We start from the raw sequence: 18,473 nt of genomic DNA, 5'->3' as shown, positions 1-18,473 counted from the left end.
GGAGTAAGTAATATGTGTCCCTCCTTTCATGCACAGATTCCTCAAGGCCAGATTTCTTCTAGCATTGAGCAGAGTGAGAGAAAAAAAAAGAGAGAGAGATTTAGAAATAACAAGAGGGAAGTGACTCAGGTAACTCAGTCACCTAAGAAGTAGCAGAGAGCTTCTCTCCCCCTCCCTTCCCCTCCCCTCCCCCCCCCCTCTCCTCCCCTCTCCTCTCCTCTCCTCTCCTCTCCTTCCTTTTCCTTTCCTTTCCTCTCTTCCACTTTTGTGTGTGACTCTCTCTCACCTTCTTTCCTTTGCATGTGCATGGGTGTGTATGTGCACATGTACATATATGTTCACATGTACATGTGTGCCTGTGCATGTAGAGATGGAAGGGCCCAGATGTTGTTCCTTAGTCAGTGTTCACTTTTACATGTTTCATTTTGAGGCACGGTCTCGCACTGTTGTAGGATGTTCCTAATGACCTGGGCTAGCTGGCCGTGAACCTTGGGGATCTGCTTGAGTCGGAGTCCCCAGAGTTGGGACATTACATGCACATCGGCACGCCTGGCTTTTACATCAGTTTTAGGGATCCAGCTCCAGTTCTTATGTTTGAAAGAAAATACTTTTCCAACTGAGCCGTCTCCATAACCTTGAGCCCCAATTTCATATGGCTCTGAAGCTTGTGCAGATGGCTTCAGTGACTTCTGCCTATGCCCTTGCAAAGCCCACTGCTTTCTAGAGCTATTCCCTGGCCTGTGACTCCCTTCCACACTGAGCTAGACTAGAACCCACTGGAAGGTTTGTTGAGGGAGATTGTGAGGCCATCTCCAGAGTTTCTAGGGTGGGGCTGAGAACTTGTTTTTCTAGCATGTTCTCCACTTTGGGAATACTGTAGTCGGAAAGGAGTTCTAGGAGTCATTGTCCTTAAGCCCAGCGGTACGTACTGCCATCCTGAGTGGGACTGGCTTGTCACCTTCTCCACTGGGCTCCCTTTGCTCTCTCTGCCATTGCAGTCAGTTGGCCAGTTCTGACTGAGGCTGGCTCTGTTCCTTCCTTTTCCCCAGTGGGATCACACACATTTTCTAGAGTCAGGACTATACATCTGTGATGCTAGGACCTGAGAAACTGGAGAGGGACGGAGAGTGAACCTTGAAGTTGATTAGGGTTGAAGGGTGATGGATTCATTTGTCCCTCCCTCTGAAGGCAGGTATGTGGCCTGCAGAAGTGAGCTGACTCAAAGATTCAGTAGGTTTCTGAGGGAGCTCAGTGGATTTCCCTCCCGCAACCTCTGTCTGCCTCCCATAGACAGCCCTTACCTGGGAGACAGGCTGGAATTTATAGCAAAAAGAAAAAAATCTGAAAAAATATACCACGTATCTTTTTGGCAGTGGTTTAAAAGGGCCCAAGAGACAGCCTGTCAAAAACCGTCTCTGGAGACTGGGAGATGACTCTGTCAGGAAGATGCTTGCTGTGCAGGCGTGAGGGCCTGAGTTTGATCCCCAGGACTTAGGTAAAACGTCAGGCGTGGCTTTGCACATGTAACCTCAGCTCTAGGGTGGTTGTAGGCGAGACGATCCTTGGGTCTCGGTGGCTAGTTAGTCAAGCTGCATCGGGGAGCCTCCAGCCAAGATTCAGTGAGAGATGCGCTGTCTCAAAATCTAAGAGGAGTGTAGCTGAGGAGGACATCCAACATCTACATATGGCTTCCACATGCACATATACCTCTCTCTCTCTCTCTCTCTCTCTCTCTCTCTCTCTCTCTCTGCCCCCTGGGTACCCAGATGTCTATCTTTTTACCTCTGCATCTGGAAAAAGAGTTAAATCCTGTGAGTCTGTGCTCTTACGAGCGTGTGCAGTGAGAAGAGGTGCTTTCAAAGAGTGAAATAACTCGGTGGACAAAATGTTTGCCTTGCAAGCCTACTGACCGGAGTTTGATCCAGCAACCCCACATCAAGGTGAGAGGAGAGAATAGACTCCTCAAAGTTGTCCTCTGGCCTTTATATGTGTGCCATGACGTGTGTACCCATAATTTTTTTTTTAAGGAGGAGGCTGAGTTGCACTGTAAAGCTTCTACTAGGGAGTCTCTTCTCCAACGGAGGCTGTCAGTGTCTTGCGTTTTACAGGGTTGAGAGGTCGAGTTGCTTGCCTGCAGTTTTCCAGTTGGCGAGCTGCGCAGCTGAGATTTGGACCGACATTTCCTGCAGAAGGTATCTGGATGATAGATAAGCAAGCATCAAGATGCTTGACATTACCAGTCACAGGAATATGCAACGGCAAGTCCCAGTGGAACGCTGCTACTAACCCACTGGGCCCATCAGAACGACTAGCAGCAAAACAGTATGTGTCCTTAGCGGGTGGGGGAGGGAGGGTGGCCAACACAGGGTCTGAGGACATGAGGCGGGGCTTTAGAAAGCAGCTTGGCGGGTTCTTAAAAAACTTTAAATGTATAACTATCATAGGATCTGCCATGCCACATTTAGACATTCACACAGGGAAGTGTGTGTGTGTGTGTGTGTGTGTGTGTGTGTGTGTGTGTGTGTGAGAGAGAGAGAGAGAGAGAGAGAGAGAGAGAGAGAGAGAGAGAGAGAAGAGAGAGAGACCAGACCTTTATATGAATGTGCCCAGTGGAAAATCCTTGTCTGTCTGTGTATATGGTGTGTGTGTGTGTGTGTGTGTGTGTGTGTGTGTGTGTGTGTGTGTGTGGTGTGTGTGTATGGTGTGTGTGTGTGTCTGTGGTGTGTGTGTATGTGTGTGTGTATGTGTGTGTGTGTGTGTGTGTGTGTGTGTGTGTGTGTGTACATGTGTGTACATGGGAAGGTCAGAGGACAACCTCCTGTGTCACTCCTCAACTTCCACATCGTGTGAGGCAGGGCCTCTTGTTGGTTGCCGTCCTGTACACTCGATAGCTGGCCCTCCAACTCCCAGGGATTCTCCTGTCTCCCTGTCCCATCGGCCCATAAATGTGAGGGGTTTCTTGAGGCATGCCGCCTTAAGGGGTTCCAGGGATTCAAACTCATGTCCTAACCCTTGCAAGGCAGGTGCAAACATCTGCCGGACTCCCCACCCAGAAGCTTTATATGTAACAGCCGCAGAGTGGAAACAAGTTAAGTGTTCATCAGCAGGTGAACGGCTGGGCAAGTAGGGCGACCTTGCCCCAGAACGCAAAGTTGAACGAGTAGTGATGTAAGGGACCATGTGGACGGATCTCGGAAAGCCAGGAAAGGTGCAGAGTGCAAGAAGCCAAACCTGAAGGTGAACACTGTGTGATCTTAAAGAGATCTCTAGTCCAACCGGAAGCACATGAATGCTGTCCAGGGACTGAAAACTGGGGTGTAGGATGATACGGGGAAATTACAGAGGATACTAGAACTTTCGGTGGGGACAGAGTGTTGGTTTTGATTGGGTGATAATTTCAAGGATACACACACATATCCAAACATGACAAACAGGACAAGATGTTTTTTGTTGTATCAGGTGTGCCTCCAAAGAGCCATTAATGACAATAATATAACCATCATCATCGTCATCGTCGTCGTCATCACCATCATCAACATCCCGCCACATAGGCAGTGTTTGTCTTGGAGTCTGTCTCTTATCTACCTAACTACAGTCCTGTTTTGCTCTGTTTGTGCTAAGTACATAGTTGCAGCACCCTGAAGGGTTAGTACTGTGCTTACCCCTAGCAATTTGGTCCCTAGAACTTGCATAAAAAGGCAGAGGTAGGCTGGATAGATTGCTAAGTGGGTAGAGTCCTTGCCACGCGAGTGTGAGAACATAAATTCAGGTCCTCAGAGCCATGTAAAAGCTGGATACAGTAGCACATGCTGGTGATCTCAGTGCTCCTGCGGAGACAGGGGAGGTGGACAGAGAAGAATCCTCAGGAGCTCACTGGCTCCCTAACACCGGGGAAGAAGAGACTGGCGAGCTTCAAGCTTAGTCAGAGACCCTGTCTCAATAAACAAGAAGGATAGCAAACGAGGAAGATACATGGAAAAAAACCGGGTACAGCAAGCTGAGAGATCCTGAAAGGCAAACATGGTGGTTCGTTGTCTTTGAAAGCCCTGCCGAGGCTACGTAGGCATTAATGAGACACAGTGCTCTCCTCAGGTGGACGCTTGTGATGGGGTTTCTCTTCCCACTTGGGAAGCCAGCTCACTGTGGACCCTACCCACTGAAGAGAGTTGTGGGAGGCAGATTGGTAGACCTAAAAATCCCAGCATCTGAAAGCATGATCGAGCTCGGGGACATCTCCTCTGACGTCCAATGTCTTCTTCCTGCTAGCTGCACCCCTCCTCACTGAGCTCCGCAGAGTGGCTTTGTGTGTGTCTTCACATGTGTGTATAGCTGGTGAACGCACGCGTGTATTCCTGTGTGGAGGTCAGAGGGCGACCTCAAGCATCTCAGATATCTTCCACCTTTTGTTTGTGACAGAGTCTCTCACTGGCTTGGAACTTAGCCAATAGGGCAGGCTTGCTGGAGGAGAAGCTCCAGGATCCCCCTACTGGCTGTCACTGGAATTGCAGCTGCCCAGCACCATGTATAGTTTTTTACATGGGTTCTGGGGATGAATTCTGGTCCTTACACTTTCCACGCAAGGACTTTACTGACTGGACCGTCTCCAGATTCACAATGGATGTTAAAAATTGAGTTCCTACCCTGTACCGAACACTTTACCTTATCCTTCTGATGCCACAATCAGACTATCAAACGAGTTAATTGTCTTCCTACTCTACCATTCCCATCCCAGCAGGGATCATTTAACCAAATGGACATGAACATCTCAGGCAAAGAGCAAGCCTAAACTACCCTGGAGGAAAGCTGATTCCTGCATGAAACAAGTTATAAATCCTTAGACTGCTCTGGGACAGTTACTGTTTTTTTTTTTTTTTTTTTTCAGTGTAGACCAGGCCTTGATTAGGGAGATGGAGAGAGCATGGTACCGTGGTTCCCTTGGCAACCGCTCTGATTGGAAGATGCTGGAGAGTGTGGAGAAGGGAGTAGCTTGGAGTCCTCTGTACCTCCGCACCTAGAGATGGGGAGAAAATAGTTCAACAGCAGCAACCTGGGGAGGCTGTGTGGGGACAGGCTTTCTTTCCCTTATCAACCTGCCAAGGTTTTGAGAGGGATCAATGGTGTCAGAGATATATCCATAGATTCCCAGAAGTCCCCTGGTTAAGATAGGAAGTTGTTCTCTCTTTGCGCTATGAGTGTAGTGTCCTCAGGAGTTCCCACAGTGGCACAGACTGCAGTCCAGCATCCGGGCAGAGGCAAAGACTTGTAATGTACACGAATGGCATTTTCTAGCAAGAGGACCACAGGAAAAGGGGAGGAAGCAGGGGAGGGGGGAGAAGGAGGAGAGAGGAGCGAAGAAGGGGGGAGGGGGAGGGGAAGAGGGAGAGGGAGACAGGCTTAAGGCTTATGGCTTCTCAGAGTCCTTGGATAAGGAGTTAAGCGACAGTCTGAGAATTTCTATCAGTTGAGATCTAGGCTGCCTGGTCTGAGTAACAGAACCAGGTCGCGCATGCGTACTTGCTACCAAAGGCCGGTCTAGGGGCATTGGAGATGTTTGCATACATATTTTTAACTCGTGTACGTCCAAAAGGTGCGTCCTATTTCTGCCCCATTTCAGAGATGAGAGCTGGAGGCACAGAGGACATGGAGGGCCACAATTGGTGAATGACAGGGGGATTGACCTGGGCCGCCTAGGCTACTGTGGCTGTATAGGACACAGTGGAGGAGTTAGTGGGTGAAGCAGGGTTGAGGGCGAAATAGAAAACACTCTGGGCAGAGTGAGGCCAGCGGCACCCACCAGCCAGGCGTAAGCTCGGTATAGGTGTGTTTTATCCTTGAAAACTCCATCACCCAGAGGATGAATCCTGAGCTCTACTGAGATTGAAGACGCGGCACTTCCTGTTGGGAAAGCGTCCCTTGCTTGTAGGATAGAGTACAGACTCGTTAGCCTGTCCTCTCTGACTGTGGGATTTTTTTGTTTGTTTGTTTTTTTTTTTTTTTTTTTTTTTTTTTTTTTTTTTTTTTTTTTTTTTTGGAAGTACCCGAGCTTAGAGGGAGGAGTTACACATTTTAGGTCATTGTTTCAAAGTTTGATTCTGGACCTGAGGTGAGGATCATGGCTGTGGGAATATGAGAGGAGACTGCTCACTCATGGTAGACAGGGAGCAGGGAGGCCTATGCTAATGGGGCTTTCTCCTCCCCCTTCTTATCTTTTTATTTTTATTTTATGTGCATGGGTGTTTTGCTAGTATGTATGTGTGTGCATCACACACATGAAATGCCTTTGGAGGGCAGAAGCGGGTGATGGTCCCCTGAGACTGGCAGTTACACTGTGTGAACCACCATGTGGGTGCTGGGACTGGAGAACTCCCGGAGCCTCTAAAAGAGCAGCCAGTGCTCTTCTTAATGGCTGAGCCATCTCTCCAGCCCCTCCCCTTGTTTTATCTGGGCTGTTAGCCAACAGGATGGCCTTGCTCCTGTTCAGAGCAAGCGTTCCCTCTTTAGCTAATCCTCTCTGGACTCTGCCGCACAGATGCTCCCAGGTGAGCTTCACTCATCTCTGAGGTGTTTTCTCAATCCAGTCAGACCAGTCACACAAGTACCACCTCTCACTCCACATGTGTTGTTTTGAACCCAGGTTTATGGAGTCTCCCCTTCACATATCTGTCCTGGTTATTCCTAGGAGGTGAGTTGTGCTTGAAGACAGCCAGGGCCCCTCCAGGGAATGATCAACTAATCATGAACACCCCACCAGCAGACCAAAAGGCCGCAATAACCATAAATCCCTCACGATGATTTAAACCCACAAGAACAAGTACTGAGTGCTAGAAAACACACACCAGCACATTAATTATACAACAGATCCTCCCGGAAAATGCCAAGAAGCAAAATGACCATCAGTCAAGGCACAACTTGGATGTACTTGGAGGTGGGATGGTGTGGGGGAGGGTCAAATCCTAACGCTGTTACACCCCCTACCCCATGTGGCTTTGTGTACACAAACCTCACTAAGCCTCAGAGTCTTAGGCAGGTCTCTCTAGAGCAACAGAACCAATAAAAAATGTTTATTTCAGGGCTGGAGAGATGGTTCAGCAGTTGAGAACACCGGCTGCTCTTCCAGAGGTCCTGAGTTCAATTCCCAGCAACCATATGGTGGCTCACAACCATTTGTAGTGAGATCTGATGCCCTCTTCTGGTGTGTCTGAAGACAGCAACAGTGTACTTATATACATGAAATAAATCTTTAAGGAAAATTTAAAAATGTTTATTTAAATAGAAAAGCTGATTCGTTGGGAGTAGCTATAAGTACTGGGTCATCCAGCAATAGCTGTGGGCTCACTGTCAAAGCTAAAAAAACCAATTTCCTGATACAGGAACAGGCTTTGTGAATGTTTGCACATTTTAGCCCTTTTCCATAAGGTTCAAAACATGCATTATATTTCTGCCCCATTTTAGAGATCCCTCAGTGGTTCCAATGTAGTACTGAAATGAAAGCCTAGGGGTTTCCTGGGGAGACCCTGGCACGGGGTCTGTTTTGAAAGGTTGAATGCGGAGTCTGATACCAATGGTGGTAACTGGACTCCACGCACTCCTGAGGGAAAGAGATTGACAGTGCTGCCTCCTGCCAGCTTCATTTGCCCCCCACCTTCCATGCTATTGGAAGGTGCTGCCCGCATTTGGGGTTCATCTTTCTCTACAAGGCAATTTCCTCTGGAAACACTTCCACAAACAGACACACAGGAATATCCCACCTAGACTGACCCGGCCTCCCTCCCTCCCTCCCTCTCTCCCTTCCTCCGTCCCTGCTTTGCTTTCCTTCCCCTGTGTATATGTGTAGCTGTGTATGTACAGGTGCATTGGTGTGTTTTGGAGTGTATCTGAGCATGCGTATTCGTGTCCTTGTGAGTGCAGGCCAGAGGACAACCTCAAGGGTTGTTCCTCAGGAGCCCCCCTTGTTTTCTGAAGCAGTGTCTCTGGGACCTGGGGCTCAGCAGTTGGTCTAGGCTCTCTGTCCAGTGAGCCTCAGGCATCTGCCTGTCTCTGCCTTTCCGCTGCTGGAATTATAAGCGTGCACCACTGCATCCAGCTTTTTAATTCAAGTGCTGGAGATTCAAAGTCAGGTCTTTGAGTCTGCATGATGTGGTGGTTTGAATGTGCTTGGCCCACGGAGTGACAGTATTAGAAGGTGTGGCCTTGTTGGAGTAGGTGTGGCCTTGTGGGAGGAAGTTGCCACTGTGGAAGTGGGCAATGAAACCCTCTTTCTAAGCATGTGGGAGCCAGTCTTCTCCTAATGGCCTTCAGATGAAAAGGTAGAACTTTCAGCTCTGCCTACACCAGGCCTGCCTGGATGCTGCCATGCTCCCACCTTGATGATAGTGGACTGAACCTCTGAACCTGTAAGCCAGCTCCAATTAAATGTTGACTTTTGTATGAGTTGCCTTGGTCATGGTGTCTGTTCACAGCAGTAAAACCCTAACATGATAAGATTTTTATATATTGAGCTACCTCTCCAGTCCCCAAGACGTTTCTTACCCCAAGTCTGATTGGTAAACAGGATGAACTATCAGCCCTGTCCATAGCGCCCATGATGAAATGACCACAAAGTGTAGTGGCCAGGTGTGGGGCTCTAAGCAGAGGCCTTGGTCTTGGGCTGCAGTGGTCAGTGCTGAGTGACAGTTGGTGGCCACTTCCTCTGCCGCTGCAGAATGAGGGTTGATATAGAAGACTGAGAAGGCGGGTCTGAGGCCAGCATTCCCTGTGTGGCTGCAAACAACCTTCCCAGTATGTTCAGACCCCAGGCATAGAGCCACTTCAGATCTTTCTAGACTTATGATTCTCCAGGTGTGTCCTTGCCCCACAAAGTGCCTCTTGATGGGCGTTAACCTACCAAAAAAAATCTGAGTTCTTCGTTTTTCTGAAAAGATAAATGCTTTGCAGCCTGCAGAATTGTCATCTTTCTTTCTCTCTTTCTTTCTTTCTTTTTCAGATTTTGTATAATACTAAAGGTACTTGCTGAGGTCTTTAACATTAGGGGTGTGTGTGTGTGTGTGTGTGTGTGTGTGTGTGTGTGTGTGTGTGTGTATGTATCATTCATGCATGTGCAACAGAATGCATGTGTTCAGGTCGGAGGACAATTTCAAGAGTCTGTTTTATCCTTCTACCATGTGGGTTCCAGTTGAAGTTGGGTCTTCAGGCTTGTCAGCAAGTGCCTTTTTCTGCTGAGCCATCGTCTCAGACCCTAAGTTCTTAAGTGTCACAATAATAATAATAATAATAATAATAATAATAATAATAATAATGATGATGATGATGATGATGATGATGATGATGATGATGATATATTTTTTGAGACAGGGTTTCTCTATGTAGCCCTGGCTGTCCTGGAACTCTCTCTGTGCACCAGGGTGGCCTCAAACTCAGAGATCTGCCTGCCTCTGCCTCCTGAATGCTGGGATTAAAGATGGGTGCCACCATACCTGGCCACCAAAATAATCATTAAAAATTTATTTGAGACCCCATATGAACAATAATGCCAACCAACCAGAGCTTCCAGGGACTAAGCCACTACCCAAAGGCTATACATGGACTGACCCTGGGCTTCAACCTTATAGGTAGGAATGAATGATGTAGTAAGAGCACCAGTGGAAGCAGAAGCCCTTTGTCCTGCCAAGACTGAACTCCCTGTGAACGTGATTATATTGGGTGGAGGGCGGTAATGGGGGGAGGATGGGAAGGGGAACACCCATATAGAAGGGGAGGGAGAGGGGTTAGGGCCCAGAAACCGGGAAAGGGAATAACAATCGAAATGTAAATAAGAAATATCCAAGTTAATAAAGATGGAAAAAATTTATTTATAGTAAAAAAAAAAAGTCATTCGAGCTTATTAAATGATTGTCTTAGTTGAGTTTCTATGGCTGGATAATTTATAAAGGAAAAGTACTTATTTAGTTTATGGTTCGAAGGGCTGGGAAGGCCAGGAAAACCCAAGTCTCCTTTAAAGGAATAAAGAAGTCCCCAACCTGCTCTAAACCCATACTGTGGAATAGGGCTGAGCGGGATGAAGAAATGAGCCGTGGTTACCGCACAGCTACAGGGATGACTCTCGGAAACAGCTTAGAAGTAAAGTAGGTAAGCAAAAGGGTATGATTACAAGTTTTGTATGATTTCAAGTTTTATGATGTTCTAGAAAATCCAAGTATGTCCGCCAAAGGGCCGTGGCTGCCTGGGTCAGGGCGGTGAAGAAGGCAGGGTTTCCTAAGGCAGCTCGGCGTGTTTTCTGTCTTGGGTGTGGTGATTGTTTTGTGAGGGGTCAAACTTAGCAAATCATTTCCTACCGTGTGCCAGTGAGACCTTGATAAAATTACTAAGAGAAGAAGAACAACGATAAAACCAAGAATTCATCAAAAACTCGGACAGAGATTTGAAGAGATGCCTTGCTAAAGAAGTCATAAGAGAGGCACACATGCGAGATGCTCACCGCCAGTCAGTAGGGAAGCCCAGATTGAGACCAGAATGTGCCTGTGTCTCAGACTGACTGACTGAAGTAAAACGAGGAAAGACATCTCTCTGTCTGACAGTAAACACAGACGCTGCCTGGAGAGCGACCAGGATGCACTAATTTTGCTGATGGCGAATGAGATGGCCTCAGCTACTCTGGAAAACAGCCTGGCGGAGTTTTGTAAAGTTAGCCACACACTCACCATAGGCTCTGGCTGTCCCAACCCTGGGTGACTAAAGAAACCCTGAGGAATGGGAAAAAAGCACCAAGCTCAGAGTTCTTAAATGTGTGACTGGATAACCGCCGAGGATGTCACGCTAGAGCATTACCCAGCAATCCTAGGCTGATTGATGCAACAGTACGGTTGAGCCTCAAAGTGTTAAGTGAAAGAAGCCATTTTCCAAAATGGATACTTTATGGTTTTGCTTCTACGATGTCCTAGTCTTTTGGGTTGATACTGGGATACCTGTAAAGAAAAACCGTATTTCTCATAGCTCTGGAGTATATGGGAAGTCCAATATCAAGGTGGTGGCATCTGGCGAGAGCTTTCCTGCTGTGCATCCTGACCTGGACGATGAGAGAACAAGGCTCTCTCCCCATGAGTTGCTGCACATCTAGCCATGAGGGTGGAGACTTTGCGCTCTAACTGTCTCCCAACGGGGGCCCATCTCCCAACAACACCTGTTGCATTGGGGTTGGGTTCCCAAATCCTGCCTTTGGGGGCTGTGCTCAAACTGATCCTATGGAATTCTGGAAGCTATCAGCTCAGAGAGAGGATGGACAGCTGGCTTGCCATGGTAGAAGGAGTCTGACCCTGACGGGGCAGCTTGCAGTCGTACTCTGGTTGAGGACAGAGAGGAGTCCTGACTGTGGGAACAGTGCTGTTCTATCTCTATGTGCTGTTGCATCCGGTAGAGCTGTACGCCAGAAAAAGTTGCCTTTTCCAGACTTAAAGTTAAAAAATATTTATGAGGTGGAGCAAAAGCCGTGCTCAGCGGGAAGTTTCTAGTGCTAAGTGCTCTTCCCAGAAGAGAAGACTGAATTAATAAGCTGGAACACGGCTTGGTTTCAGCTTCTGCACTGCTGAGGTGTTGGGCTGTGGATGGGTGTTGGTTCCTAAGGGAGGTGGGGAAGGCGGCTTGCTCACACCTTGCTCACACCCTAGGGTGTTTAACAAAATCCCTTGAAACAGAATGTGTGCTGCTGCCATCTGTCTCCAGTCATGGCCATCAAATGAGGTCTTGGACATGGTCAGCATCACCATTGGCACAAAACCTGCCTCTGGCTGAGAAGATCTGAACTAACCTGGGGATCGAAGAGCAGAAGAATGAATGACCCAAAAATAAGGCAGAAAAGAGAAAAAAAGATGAAACAAAACAAAATAACAACAAAAGGAGGAAATGGAGGCTGGCAAGTGGCTCAGAGGGTGAACACCCTCGCGGTCAAGCTTGGTGACCCGAGTCCCAGTTCTCAGGAATTGTCCTCTAACCTCCCCATGCATATCACAGTATGAGTGCGTGCGTACACTTAAAACACGTCATAAAACCCACGGAAATCAAACTCGCACCAGAAAGAGTTGTTTGAGAAAGGCGGTAAGACTGAGACGTCTCCAGTCAGAGTTGTCGGGGAGGCGGGAGGCAGACAAAGCAGGGATAAGAAGAACACGCTCAAGATGCTTAGATTCGAGCGGTCAGTTAGAGCAGCAAACAGCTTGGTGCTAACAATTTGGGAAAGTTAGATGGAATGCAAAGTATTTTTTTTTCTGGAGAAATACAAGCCGCAGAAGCCATCCGAGGAAGAAATCTAAAGCTTGCATGGTCTTGTAGTTTTTAAATAAGTGAAATTATCAATTTTGTGATTTTTTTTTAAAGAAAATCACCAGATACTCCCCCATGATTTTATTGGTGAGTTCTAGCAAGCGCTTGAGAAATCGATGTCTCCAAACTAGACAAAGAGGAAACGCCACCCAGCCCATTTCGGGAGCCAAGCATAATCTTTAGCAGAGATTCTGACAAGGACAGTGGGGGAGGGGAAACAGATGGACCTCACGGAGGAACACAGGCGCATCGTTCTGAGCCGAGTGTGTGTCGGCAAACGGCATTCTGTGATCCAGAAACATGCTAATGTGCCCTGAGCTAACCTCTACAAGGAACGTAAGGATGCATTGATCTTAGAGCATAAAAAACAAAAAGAAAAATCAATGTGATTCCTTACACTAACAATACAAAGAAGAGAGTAATAAGGTCATTGGAACACACGCGAAATTTAATAAAATCCAGTGCTGAATTTACTCCTTTTATAAAGTCTTTGGGAGCCAAGGATAAAAGACCATTCCCTCACCTCAATGCACATCACCCCTAAAAACCTTCCTCTAAATACCACGCCTGAAGGTGAAGCTTTAGAATATCCTCTGTTAGACAAAAAAGCACAACCGGGCTCCCTGCCTGCAGTGAGGACGTCTCTCTAAGAGATACCAAAGGTCTCCGCTGACAGAGCTAAACAAATATCATACACAATAAAGAAGGAGAAGAAATAAGGACTGGGATCATCAGAGTCTCATTATTTTGAGATGATGGATAGTAAACGCAGGAATCCCCGGAGAATCGGAAAATACATTATTAGAACTAATAAAAGCTCCCCGAATGTAGAACCAGCATAAATTTAATTGGATTTTCTACATGGACAACACACAGACGGGATTATACTTAAAGTCGACGTCATTTACAATAGCATCAATAAAATAAAACAGCCAGGAATAAACCGAAAACATGAGGTACAGCATAGGGGAAATCTAAAGTTTATATATAAAATAGATCAGGAGGAAATGATGTAAAAATGTTTGCATTCCCACATTGATCTGTATATTCAATGCAATTCCGATAGAGAGCCAGCATATTTAATTTTGCAAAGATCGCAGCACACTGACTTAAGCTCTATATGAGAGCTTGAGGTATATCTCTGTGGTAGACTGCTCACCTACTGTGGAGATTAGAACGTGCTTGGCCCATGGGAAGTGGCGCTAGTAGGGGGCTTGGAGGTGTGACCTTGTTGCTCACTGTGGCACTGGGCTTTGAGGTCCTATGCTCAAGCTTCCCCCAGTGTGGAAAAAGACCCTCCTCCTGGCTGCCTGTAGAAGGAGTCTACTTCTGGCTACTTTCAGATCAAGATGGAGAGCTCTCAGCTCCATCCCCGGCACCATGTCTACCTGCACTCTACCATGCTTTCTACCATGATGGTAATGGACTGAGCCTCTGAACCAGCAAGCCAGCCCCAATTACATGTCGTTCTTACAAAGAATTGCCTTAGTCATGGTGTCTTCACAGCAATAAAACCTTAAGACATTGACCATGCAGAGGCTGGCCTTCTTCTCCTTCATATATAGAAGATTAAAGTGGTAGCATCTGGGGGCTGGAGAGATGGCTCAATGGTTAAGAGCACTGACTGCTCTTCCAGAGGTCCTGGTTCCCAGCAACCACATGGTGGACAACCATCTGGGATCCAGCCCTCTTCTGGTGTGTCCTGTACTGTAATAAAAAAATAAATACAGCCATTCCACCATGTCCCCACAGACACCAGGACATGAGTGGCTCCAGAAACACAAACCATCTACACCTTTTAATGAGATCTCCATCTAGTGGAACAACAGTTACTTCCGTTGTGGGGATTTTCCTGTGATGGCTGAGACCAGAAGCCATGAGGCAAGATCCTACTGAAAGGCTCAATGGTACTGTGAACCCCACAACAAAGTGAAATAAATAAATAAATACAAGAAAACTCAGAGATCCTGTGTGCCGTGGGGAGTGAATTTGCTAGTTCTGCTGCTCTTGGACAGAAGAGAAATGTACCCTCTGATCACCGGTTCCAGCAAATGGATCTCGAGGGCCTGAAATGACAATATCTGGCAAAAGGATGATGTCTACTATTTATCTTGGCGAAATAAGCTTCATAATGATCCGGAAGTTGAGAAGAAGCAGGGGTGGACCACCGTGGGCGACCTGGAAGGGTGCGTGCACTATAAAGTCGTAAAATATGAAAGAATCAAGTTTCTGGTAATCGCTTTGAAGAGTTCTGTGGAAGTCTATGCATGGGCACCGAAGCCATATCACAAATTTATGGCCTTTAAGTCATTTGGAGAACTGGTACATAAGCCATTACTGGTGGATCTCACTGTCGAGGAAGGCCAGAGGTTGAAAGTGATCTATGGATCCTGTGCTGGATTCCATGCTGTTGATGTGGATTCCGGCTCAGTCTATGACATTTATCTACCAACACACATTCAGTGTAGCATCAAACCCCATGCAATCATTATCCTCCCCAACACGGATGGAATGGAGCTTCTGGTGATAAAGATGAAGGGGTTTATGTGAACACGTCTGGGAAGAATCACCAAGGGCGTGGTTCTGCAGTGGGGAGATGCCAACAGAGAATCAGACAATGGGTTTTTGGGGTGTGTTTATGCACAAAAGGGCTCAGAGACTAAAGTTCCTGTGTGAACGTAATGACAAGGTGTTCTTTGCTTCCGTCCGCTCTGGCGGCAGCAGCCAGGTCTACTTCATGACCTTAGGCAGGACTTCCCTTCTGAGCTGGTAGAGGCAGTGTGACAAGGGATTTTTGACCTCTGGAGTCGGCAAGACCCCAAAAACTGAGCTCAGAGCTGTGCGGTGCAGCCATGTCTTTTGTTGTTTGTTCCCATTCTCTCCTCCTCCCTTCTCAAAAAAAAACCAAGGGCCCCATGTTCAGACTTACCATCGGTGCTAGGAATTTGGGGATGAAACATCAGACCGAAGAGCGCCTTTCCTGCAGCTCCAGGATTCCTTCTCGAGCCACTGTTGGGGCATGCCTGCTGGTTGTGACGATCGCACCACCCAACGTTGGCGGCGGGCACAGAGAGGTGAAAAGTTCTTGCTGAAGCAGAGAACAGAGTTAATATAGTAACATTAACAATGTATTTAATTGACATTTCTCTCTTTTGTAATGTGACAGTATGTGGACAAAGAAGAAGGTGCAGGTCTAAGGGGTTAATATTTATAAAATGTGAAAGACACAGTTACTAGGATAACTTTTTTTGTGGGTGGGGCTTGGGGTGGGGCGGGGTGGGTTAAAGGGTCCCATTTTGTTTCTTTGAAAGCTTTTTGGAGAGGGTTGTCCTGGCCAAGAACTCAGTCATTTTTCTGTGTACCAAGTTTTGCCTAAATTGTGCAGATGGTTCTTAAAAAAGAAAGGAAAGGAAAAGGAAAAAAAATAAATAAATAAATAAATAAATAAATAAATAAATAAATAAAGTGGTAGCATCTGCTGAAGAAGAGGTGGAGACCTTGTGATATCAAATCTCGTGATGATGCTACAGCACGGTGATGGCTTAGGAGCACGTAGAACAATGGGACAGACATCTTGCATGTCTAAGTTTGACTTAGGGCAGAATTGAGGATAGACGACCCAAGATGAGATTCAACTAAAATAAATTGTTTTGAGGTGGGGTTGTGGTGCAAACCTTTAATCGTAGCACTTGGGAGGCAGATGCAGCTGAGTCTCTTGGGTTTGAGGTCAGCCTGGTCTACATAGAGAGTTTTAGGACAACCAGGCTAACATGGTGAGATACTGTCTCAAAAAAAGGAAATGTCTTTTGTTGTATGTGGTGTTTGAATAGGAATGACCCCATAGGCTTATAGATTTGAATGCTTGGTCATTAGGGACTGGTACTATTTGACGGGGATTAGAAGGTGTGGCCTTGTTGGAGTAGGTGTGGCCTTGTTAGAGAAAGTGTGTCATTGGGGGTGGGGCTTAGGGTTTCAGATGATCAAGCCAGGACCAGTGTCTCTTGCTCTCTCTTCCTGCTGCCTGTCTATCTGGATGTAGAACTCTCAGCTCTCTCTCCAGCATCATGTCGGCCTGTGTGTTACCATGCTTGCCACCGTGATGATGACAGACCAGATCTCTGAAACTGTAAGCCGTCCCTAATTCAGTGTTTTCCTTATAAGAGTTGGCATGGTCATGGCGTCTCTTCACAGCAACAGAACACTGACTAAGACACTGTGTTTACAGGGGACTAGAGTTCATTTCCCAGAATCCACCTCCAGTGGCTCACAAGGGACTGTTACTCCAGCTCCAAGAGATTTGATGCCCTCTTCTGGCTTCTGCAGGCCCCGCACACATATGCTCACACAAACTTATATTGGCACAAGTAAAACTAAAATAAATCCTTCAGAATACTTAAAAAGATTGTGTTGAATAGATTGGCTATTCGTGTAAAGTATGGACTGATGCTTCACACCACATATAAAATACCGATTTTATGTTAATTAATATAGACAATATACTAAGTATTTAATGAAAATATTAATATAATTAAGAAATGTTTATAAAGTAAAATTTTAAACTAATAAAAACATAGAATATAGGACACGGTGCTGATGACAAGAAGGTGACCTCCTTGTCAGCTTGATGAGACTTAGAATCATCTAGGCAACATACTTCAGAACATGTCTGTCATGGTGTTTCCAGAGAGATTTAACTGGCATTGGAAAATCTACCCTAAATGTAGGTAATACCATCTCACAGGCTGGGGGCCCAGGCTGAATAACAAGGAGACCTCTCGAGAGAGGCCAGCATCTGCCTCTACCTGTGTCCTGACTGTGGGCTCAGTGCGACCAGCAGTACCTCATTGCAGCTGCCATGCCTTCCCTTCTACGATGGACTGTATCCCCTAGAGAAAGCCTTTCTCTCTTCAGTGGTTTCTGTCAGATGTCTTGTCCCAGTGATGAACAAACAGCTCTATAAACTCACGGCAGCTCTGACAGTCGTCTAAGGACAGCTGCATGATACAAGTAATAACAATCTCCCCTGACAAATGAGTAAACAGAGGCGTAAGAGGGTTAAGAACTCCACAAGGCTTCAGCCCTCGGATTCGAATCCAGGCAGCAGTGTGGGAGTCCATGTTGTCATCACCAATTCCACACACAGGAGGCATAGGCACCCTGACCTCAGGAGAGGGGAAGTCCCTTACAGTCCAAAGCTTGCCACTATGCAGGGAAGTTGAACACATTTGACTCCATTCGAATGGTAGGTCATCCAAAGACATCCCAACGGGAGTGGCAAGGCAGGCGACACACGGGAAGAGCTTTGCAACGCACTCAGTTATCGAGAGAATCCTGATGAAAGAACAAAACAAAATAAAAGCCACAAACTTCTAATGATCAACAGAAAGTGCCACATGGCCCACAAGGAAAATGGATTGAAACAGAATGAAATACTAAGACACTTAATCAGGGCCAGTGAGATGGCAGAGGGTAAAGGTGCTGTTGCTGCCCGTGCTGACCTGAGGGGGATCCCAGGGGTCCACAGATTCCATGGTGGAAGGAGAAAAGTAATTACAACGTTGTTTTCTAACTTCTGCACATGCGGCATAGTGTGCATGTGGATAGATGGACAGACACAAACACACACACACAGGGAGGGAGGGAGGGAAGGAGAGAGAGAGAGAGAGAGAGAGAGAGAGAGAGAGAGAGAGAGAGAGAGAGAGAACAAAATAATCCTGGATAGGTAGACTGAATGTATTTGTATTCATTTACACACAAGACAAACAAAAATACTTATAGTCAGGCAAACACAAACAAAATGAGATAATGTTGCACAGCCATCAAATTGCCCAAACAGGAAGAGAAATTAGACCAACTCAAGTGTTGGTGAAGGCATGGGGCATTAGGGACTTTCAGTGATTGTGTGATATAATCACTCTGGCATCTGTGTAGCCTCGTCTGGTAACGCTGAGGAAGTGTACACCCAGGGGCACAGACATTTTACTTGTACGTCTATTACAGAAATTCTACTTGCAGAATACAGCTGGAGCCACACCAAGAATTCCCATAGCAACGTGACTCGTAAAGGCAAAGGACTCAACAGCATCTATCAATAGCAGAATTGACAAATAGGTCTTTAGGCCATTGATACGCTGGAAAACCATTCAGAAACAATAATGACC

The 18,473-nt window shown here is 46.6% G+C and overlaps 1 pseudogene; it reads left to right on the top strand.

Annotated features, from left to right (window-relative positions):
* Nucleotides 1-12,533: 12,533 nt before the first annotated feature.
* Nucleotides 12,534-15,090, top strand: LOC116898998 (annotated as a pseudogene).
* The last annotated feature ends 3,383 nt before the right edge of the window (nt 15,091-18,473 follow it).

Source organism: Rattus rattus, chromosome 1, assembly GCF_011064425.1.
Source record: "Rattus rattus isolate New Zealand chromosome 1, Rrattus_CSIRO_v1, whole genome shotgun sequence".
Taxonomy (NCBI): domain Eukaryota; kingdom Metazoa; phylum Chordata; class Mammalia; order Rodentia; family Muridae; genus Rattus; species Rattus rattus.
Note: the sequence above shows the minus strand (reverse complement) of the source record. Positions and strands in the feature narration are given on the sequence as shown.